Below are 9494 nucleotides of genomic sequence, written 5' to 3'. Positions count from 1 at the left end.
TCCGAAGTACGTGAAAGATTTGTGATACGCCCTTGGAGTGCGGATCTCGATTTATTTGATTTAGATTGTAACTTCAGAGCGGGATCGTGAACCTTTTAATTCAAATCGGGACTTCGGATTGCGAATCGCAAATCTTTACAGTTCTACTAAAAATACCATGGTTAAACTAGCAAAACCATGGTTAATATGTGGTTACCATAGTATTTTTTTTTTTAGTAAAGCATGTTTAATTTTCGGAAGAGATGTGTTGCCAGGTTAACAAAAAAGTAATAAATTTACACCTTAAAAGGGCACATAGGATGAATATAGAAATACAGTATTGCTTTAGGATTAGCAGAGCTTTGAATAGTTTCCATATAGGTGTCTAGATCAACTCTAAATAAAGAAAAGAGAGGTTTAGAGACAGATTTTTTGTTTATGTATATGAAATTTAGCTAGAAGCTTGTTGAATAATCAAAATTGTGTTATTACTGTCTGATTAATATGCTAACATTAAAAAGCTCTCTTTATGACTTACGATTGTGTTAGCTACCTATAAATAAAGACTTTAGATGACATGAAACTGTGGTCAAAAGTCTGTCATAAATGTGAAAATGTTGGGGTAGAAGGTAAAATTTGCATTTAAAGTTAAAAATATTTTAAGTCCATTTTACACTTAAAGAGCCTCCAAAAACATCTACTGTAATACCATGAATCAGTTGTGATTTAAAAGTTGTGTGATAAACAATAAGGTCAAAACACATGGTACTTTTGAGTGACCATCAACTGAGAAATATGCTTATTGCAAGAATAGGCCTTATGATGTAGTTTTAGCATCCACCAGCAGGGGCAAAACCTAAGTCTAACCAGCCTAACTTTGACTTGGATTTTACATTGTTGCTTTCTGAAAATAATTTGTTCAATTATTTGATGCATGGAAATATGTATATGTGCATGTTACATTAATGTATGCATTTGAATCTAAACATTGAAAACTGTATATTTAGTTTGTTCCATCTTGTTTTGCTTCATTTGTTGTAATATTAATACATTTTGAGAATGATTGCATTGTTATGAATTGCATTCAGACACATTTCAGAACATGATGCATAAAATCAAGTTTGTGTAACTAGAAGTGTTTACTTCATGCTCTCGCATCAACGTTTGTTTATTTGTTTAATCTTTTAAAATGTATTTATTCTTTTTTATATTTATTTACATTTTTCAATTATTTGATGCATGGATATATTTAAATGTACATGAATGTATACATGTACAAGATTTTGTTAATCAGTCTTAACACTGAAAATTGTACATTTAGCTCGTAATGCAAGTTTCTATCTAGTTTCGCCTCATTTGTTGTATATTGACACATTTTGGAATTTTTTAAAAATGCAACTGCATTGTTATCATGATTTGCATTCAGATACATTTCAGAACACGATGCATGAAATCAAGTTTGAGTAGCTTCATGTTTTTGCGTAGAGCGGTGTCCAGGCCTTTGCATAAAGTTTCTCCTCATATCCTGACTGTGAGACGCTCGCTGCACCTGTTCAAGATTTGTACTGAAATGCTCTAGTATGTGTGTGTGTGTCTCAATATCCAGACTGGATATTTCACATGAGAGCAGGAAGATGACCTCTGACCTTTGATCTCTGTGGAGTTCGTGTTTCTGTTGAGTCCCTCAGGTTCTCACGGCCCCTGCAGGTGAACATCATTTCAAACACATTCCAGGATCCTGCACCTGCAGCGGCGCGGCGCGTGTGTGTGTGCGCACGTGTCACTCAGCAGGCCGTGATAACGACACAAAGCCTCTTTGGATCCGACTGCTCGCTCCGACACCAGTCACAGAGGAGATGATGAAAATTCCGTCACAACATCTTCTCTTTTCAGCCTCTCCTTCTGTTTTCCTCCGACACTGAGGAAAAATGAGGGCGGAATAATGAGAAAAATACAAGCGGGATAACGTACAGGATTTTGGACAGCCATCTGACACGCTCCAGAAATGTTAATTCTAGCAGAACATCACAAACATTCCACTGGAACATCAGAAACATTCCAATGGAATATCGAGAACATTTTACTGGAAATACACTGTCTTCACCTCAACATTTTCCACCAAAACATCAAACATCATTGGAAAACTGCTTGAATTCCATATGAGCACTATTACATTGAATGTAAAGCTAAACCTAGCGCTCTAAATGAGACATACTCTATGGTTTGTTTACTTTGTTAATGCTAATGTTTTAATGTAATGCAAATGATTATTCCTACAGACCAACTAAAACCTTTAAATAAAATGCTTTGCATTTTTGTATGCAAACAATGAATAAATAAATAAAAATTAAAATCATCATAATGATAAATAATAATAATAAAAAAAAACTATTTTACACACATTTATTCATCTATATAAATTAGGACATAACATAAAGTTATAATGTTTTATATAAAATAATTTTATATAAAATTAATTTATTCCAATAGGCTTAACCCAAACCTTAAAAGAAAAATCACTCTTAAATGAATAAATAAATAATAATAATAATAATAATAATAATAATAAATAAAAATGATAAATAATAATAATAAAAATGAATTTTTCCAACAGACTAACTCAATCTTTAAATGTGTAGAAACAATTTTTAATTGCTAGTAAATTACACCATTAGTTACATAGAAATTGCAAGTAACACATTGAAACATGACGTCTTGAAGAAGATTGAAATTACAAAAAAATAAATAAAAAAAATAAATAAAAAAAAAAAAACTACTTTATAATAATCTTTCAAATAAGAATGTCCATGGGTGTTCCCTAAAAGGCTTTAGTTAACTTTTGAAGGCATTTTGCTCCCCTAACTAACCCCTCACACACACACACACACACACACACACACACACACTGGGTGGTCTGGACAATGAAGACAGTGTGTGTGCGAGTGCATCTTTGATCACTGTGTGTGTGTGTGTTTGAAAAGTTTTAGGATCATCATCGCTGAACTAAAAGGCTGCTTATTTTAAATTAGGCAAGAATTAAACCCAGACTCCACCTAACAAGACCACTGGGAATACAGGAGGAATGTGTGTGTGTGTGTGTCTGGCAGACTTGCCTCTTTTCTTGGCAAAGGAAATGAGGAGCTAAAAATTGATTTCATGCTGCAGAAAGAGCGCTGTAGAGAATGCTGAGAGCGGGAGAGAGCCACCTGACCGCGTGATGGATGGTGTGTATAAAGACAATGCCTCGCACATACGCGCTCGGGGTTTGAACGAGCTGTCTGCCGCTCTTAAAGCCTTTTGTTGCGCTTCTTCTGTCTGTCCTTCAGATTGTCCAGATTGTTTTCCCATAGCACCGTGGAAGCTCCGCCTCCTGGGCGCCATGGAGACGCGGCTTTGCATCCTCAGAAGACTCTGAACGCGCGGATGGAGCTTTGTGAGCGCATGAGAACGCGACGATAAATAACGCGCACGGGTCAGGCGTGGCTGCACAGCAAAATAATCCCCCCCAAAATCATCAAACATACACGTTCTTGGCGTTATTGTAACTAATGAATCAGTGCGTGTTATTCTACAGAAAAAGACAAAGTTTGTCTTCACAAACATGCTAGAGGGTTGCTATATGGTTAGTAGGGTATTCTGTGTGGTTGCAAGGAAGTTGCTATGCAGTTGATTATGGTGTTTCTATGTGGTCTCTAGGGTGTTCTGGGTGGTTTAAAGGCAGTTGGTTTTGCTAAAGTGTTAATATGTGGTTGCTAAGGTATTCTGGGTGGTTGCTATGGGGTTCTGAGTTATTGCTAGGCAGTTGCTATAGAGCAGGTCCAGTTGCTATGCAGTTGCTAAGGTGCTCAGAGGTTGTCAGGGTGTTCTGGGTGGTTGCTAGAGCAGGTCCAGTTGTTAGGATGTTGCTATCCAGTTGCTAAGGTGCTCGGATCTTGTTCAGGTGTTCTGGGTGATTGCTAGGCAGGTCCAGTTGCTATGTGGTTGGTAGGATATTCAGGGTGGTTGCTATGGTGTTACTATGCAGCTGCTAAGGTGCTCAGAGGTTGTTCTGGGTGGTTGCTAGGCAGTTGCTAGAGCAGGTTTGCGTTGCTATGTGGTTGGTAGGATATTCAGGGTCGTTGCTAGGGTGTTGCTATGCTATGAGGTTTTCTGGGTCATTTTCAAAACAGCTGTGGTTACTACAGCTTTGCTATGCAGTTGTTAGTGTGTTCTGGTTTCTGAGACACTGCAGACAGATGGATGGAATACAACATGAAATACATAAAAACAGAGTAAAGTTGAACCATAATCAGAGTCTCTTCGGCTTTGTTTCATATCTTGGCTCTAGTGTGTTCATTCTTCTTGGCAGAATGAAAAACTCTCCATCAGGTTGGGAGGAAGCTTAAATTCTTCTGCAGATGCTCAGTTGGACTGAACCCTGCACTGGGACATTAATCTTTCGGTTTAGAGTCACTCTCGCGTCAGTTTTATGGCATGTTATGGGTCATTGTCAAGTTGAAAGATTGTCTCAGTCCCACGGACAGCACGTTACAGTGCCACTCATTTTTCCTTCTGTCCTTATGAGTTTTCCAGCACTCTCCACTGGGCCTGCGAACGCCAAACATTGTGCTAAACATTCACAATCAAATCTGGCCTTATCGCAGCGTAGAATCTTCCTCTGAACTGTCCAGAGAGTGTTTAGCGTGCATTTGGGCCGAATACCGGCTGAGATGTGATACGAGTCTGTTTGAACAAATTCCTTCAAACGTGCCGAGCAAATTGAAAAAAGAAGAAATGGAAGGTTCTGGAATTGCCAAGTAAAATCCCAGACGCTGTGGGGGAACTGAGGCAGGCAGAACACGTGAGGAAACCTCCAACAAAACACAGCACTTCAAAGTCGCACACAGCGCATCTCTGAGAAACACACACACACCGTTTAAAAAGACTTGCTTTAATTCGAAGCACCTGTGAGCTGTTTAATCGCTCACTGCAAGACTCTTTTTTTTACCAGTATGAAGCATGCACATTATATTTGATTTTTAAAGAATACTCCAGGTTAAATAGAACTCAAGCTCTGGATAATGTTGACTCATACATTGGTTTACCAAATAAAATAAAATGAATAAACAATAAAACACTTGCAATGGAAATCTATTGCGCAAACTCAAATGCTTTTCACCACAGTTTCGTCTTTATTTATAGTTATAGTAGCTAACACTCATAATTCATAAAGAGGGCTTTTTATGTTAGCATATTAATCAGACAATAATAACACAACTTTGATTATGTAAAACCAGCAAAATCACAGCAGCAGTTTTAAAGATGTTTTGATTGTTTGACTACTCAAAAGAGATATATCACTTATTTTGTGTTACTGTATTTCTATATTCATCCCATGTGTCCTCTTAAGATGTAAATTTATCCTGGCAACACATCCCTTCTGAAAATTAACCATGTTTTTTGCTACACTAATCATAGTTGAACTATGGTATTTGAAGTAAAACTGTAAAGATTGACGATACAAATAAAAAGATTTGCACACCCGCTCCGAAGTCCCGATTTGAATCAAAAGATTCACAAACCTGCTCCGAAGTTCCAATCTGAAAAGATTTGCGAACCTGTTCTGAAGTTCCGATCTAAATAATGATTCGCATACCTTCAAGTATCACAAATCTTTCAATTTTCAAAATGATTCAAGATCCCAATACAAAGTTCCGATCTAAATCAAATGATTCACGATGCACGCTTTGAAGTCTCGATCTGAAACAAGTGATTCATGATACACAATCCCATCGGAGCGATTTGAAACAGTGAATCATTTTGCGAAGCAATGGTTTAACTGATTCTGGGTTTTGAAACGCTCCTTATAAAGAACTCAGAGATGAATCAATATTATAAACTGGGATTTAAAGCAAAAATATATATGAAGTAGAATATGAAGCAAGTATGAATATTTGTTCATCTTGTCTGATCTAAAGCCAGAACAAGTAAAATTGCTCCACTCATGATGGCATTCAAACTACACGTGCGAGACATGGTTTCAAGGGTCCTCGCGTCTCTTTCACTAAATGTGTTGAGGTGATTAGAGCGAACGCTGTGTCTCTCTTCACCAGCTAATGAGATACGCAAACTTGGGAATGAGAGAGACTAAATTTCTAATTGTAGAAGCTCAGCGTTAGTGTGTACTTTGGTAATCCTCAAGATGTGCTTTAATTGATACGTGTTGAAATAAAGGATGAAGTTTCCACATTAAACCCAGTAACTTGAGAGAGAGAGAGAGAGAGAGAGAGAGAGAGAGAGAGAGAGCATAAGAGAGAGATTGGGTTAGTACGCATGGAGTTTCTTGTACCACAAACCAAAAATTGTCTGTGTAATGACAGAGCTTAATGAAGAGACAATCGTGTTTAAGGGACATGTTCAACCAAAAATAAAGGTTTGCTGTTAATTTACTCACCCTCATGTCATGCAAGATGTAGCGGACTTTTTTCTTTAAACAATAAAGAAGCTGAAAATGTGGTCCTTGGTTATTGTTAAAATGCAAGTCAGTGGCGCTTGTCACTTTGAGAGACAAAGAAGCATAGCTATACAGACAACACAAAACGAACACCTGTGGCTCCTGACGATATATTGATGTCTACTGAAGTGAAATAATCGGTGTGTTTAAGAAACTGAACATTATTTACAGCTTTATTACCTGTAATCCAGAGCCTCAGACAGACGGTCCGGAGTGATGTCTGGTTTGTGAATGAATCATTCTTTTGAACCTGAGACGTCTGAATTCAGGCTCGAGCAGCACAGATCTACAGGTTACTCAGTCAAAACTCAGTTGCCTGACTGGAAATGAGCCAAAATAGCGGCATATCTGATCCTATGATGAATGATTTGATCACCTAAGCAAACTGGTGAATCGAATATTTGAACCAGATCATTCAAATTAATTGTCCAAAAAATCATATTTCCCTGTTTGCTGCAGCTCTGGATTATAGGTAATAATGTTGTAAATATGTTCAGTTTCTTGCACAGACTGTTCATTTCACTTCATAAGAACTCAATATATCATCAGGAGCCACAATATTAATTTTGTATTGTCTGTACATGTGCTTTTTTTGACTCTCAAAGTGATGGTAGCTGCTGACTTTTATGAACCACCAAGGACCACGGTTTCAGCTAAAAATCTTGTATACCCCAAGAGCGGAACAGCAAATTTCATTTTTGGGTAAACTGTCCCTTTAAGATAAAAACCTTAAAAATACTTGAGTGGAAATTTGCTCCCGTCGTGCTCATGCTACAGAGCTTTGTGTTCTTTTTCAACTCCAGCAAACTCAGACTAATGAATTTACTGAGATGATGTTACAGCACTTTGAGGGGCTATTTCACCTTAAATGCTTGGCTTTTAGCAGACGCTTTGTATCTTAAATGACCTACAGTACGCTAATTGCAGGTTCTGTCCCTCTGGAGCAGCCTGGAGTTAAATGTCCTGCTGAAGGGTACAATGGTGACAGAGAGCGATTGTAATCTATGTTACTCTCCAGGTCCTGGGTCGCCCCTGTATACTTGGACGTGAAACCGCAACCTTTGTGTTTGCAGCCCAGATCCTGAACTTGGCACACATATACTGTACACTCTTCAAAAGAAAGGCTCCAAGTAGATTTGCATTTCCTCAAGGAAACAGCAGTGCATGCAGGGTAGAAAAAGAACAGTGCTAAAGTTTTAGGTTTTAGGCTTTGGTTCTGTGCAAATGAAATGACGGCATCAGAGCAACCTCTGGCCTAAAACATGCTCAAGTAAATGAATGCAAATGTGTTGCAAAATTGATGCATCAGCAATGTGTTAGTCTGCGTACTTGTATAAGGCATGTTTCTGAACTTAAACTTGCCGTTGTCAAGATGACACTCAACATGCATCTTGTTTTCTGTTGAAAAGGAAAAAGCCTCAATTCAGTGTCCAAATAATGCAAGAAAAAATATTAACCTCAATCCTGTTAAAAAAAAGAAAAAAAAAGAATAAGATAAATAAACAAATATGATAAAATATAGTCATATAAAATATTAAAATAAATAATATAAAAATATATTAAAAATAAACAAATAATATACATATTCTTAATGAGTATTCCACTTCAGATCGAAAACAAAGATAAAACAAAGATAAAATTTGCAGATTTTTCCCAATTTGTTTAAACAAGTGAAAAACTAGTGAAGTTAGATGTTGAAACTGCAAACTGGGAATAAATAATAATTTTCATTAAAAAAAACAGTGTTGTTTAAAAAAGAAGTGATTATAGGATGAAATTCAATTAAAGATTGACAACAAAGCATTAATGTGTTCTGCAGTGTTTTTTTTCTATAGTAAATGCTCCTTGTTTTATTTGTTTAGATATTTTTACAATTAAACAAGTAAAAAAGGACTGTAAAAACTAAATAATAATAATACTTTTTGAAGTCTCTATATTATATTTCTTCTATAAAAATGTATTACAAAAACAAGTGATACTCATTATTGCAGTGTGGAAATTATATTGCTTCTTCTCTAAAAATATATTTTTATATAAGAAAATCTGATGCCATTAGAGACTCTTTTTAAGTTTTACAAAGAACCTTGTGTATTTATTTATAAATTTTTAAAAAAACCTACAAGCCAAAACATTGATCTGAGCAATATTTAGACATATTTTTATTTTCTAAATATAATGTAGTAACTCAAGAACCGTATTCAGTCGAGATTGGTTTTTGATTATACGACTGCATCTAAAGAGATCCTTTGAAGAACATTTATTTTTAAGAGTTTAGCATCCTTACGAAGCTCTTTTGAGTCATTAATTAGTCATCAGCTGGTTGCTGAAACACACAGGAAGTGTGTCAGATGAGTTTCCTCTCTGCTGGTGTAAAGCCAGAGCGGTGTGTGTGTTTGTGTTGTATGAGCGCTCAGCCAATCTAAGCAGACTCATTCTCTAAGATCAACAGCACAAACACCTGAGAAAACACAGTAATAGCACCTAAATTCTCCAAGCTCCCCGTACGCTCTTGTGTATAAATATTAAGAAATGTCAGTGTAATGTATACAGCCCGACAGAAACCTGCTAGTGTTTATATACATTTGAACCTGTATATGATTAAACTGCTCGTTCTGTGTGTGTATGTGCCAGAAGCGACTCGAGTCACAAACGTGTCCCTACTGCACCTTCAACATGAAAACTCCTGGAAAACTATTAAAAACCTGGCCAAATAACGTCTTAGATCTGTCATGGATTGATTTAAATAGATTTGAAACTCATCAAAACAATAATAAAGACAGTAGCATGAGCTGATCTTAGGTTTGAGAGTATTTAACAACGGCTCCCATTTGTTTTCTTCATCTTCATGCAGTGCAGTTCTTTCTAATTGACTCTGAATGGAATCTGCGAGCTTCATTTCTTTCTCACATGTGCTTTTTATTATTCTACATCTGCTCTGACCCTGCAAACCATGTCGGAAAGTTACCAAAAATCACTCATTCTGGTTTTAGAGAACATACACATGCACAAACACACAAGCTCA

This window comes from Onychostoma macrolepis, chromosome 24 (genome assembly GCF_012432095.1).
Source record: "Onychostoma macrolepis isolate SWU-2019 chromosome 24, ASM1243209v1, whole genome shotgun sequence".
NCBI classification, from domain to species: domain Eukaryota; kingdom Metazoa; phylum Chordata; class Actinopteri; order Cypriniformes; family Cyprinidae; genus Onychostoma; species Onychostoma macrolepis.
This window is presented reverse-complemented; position numbering follows the sequence as displayed.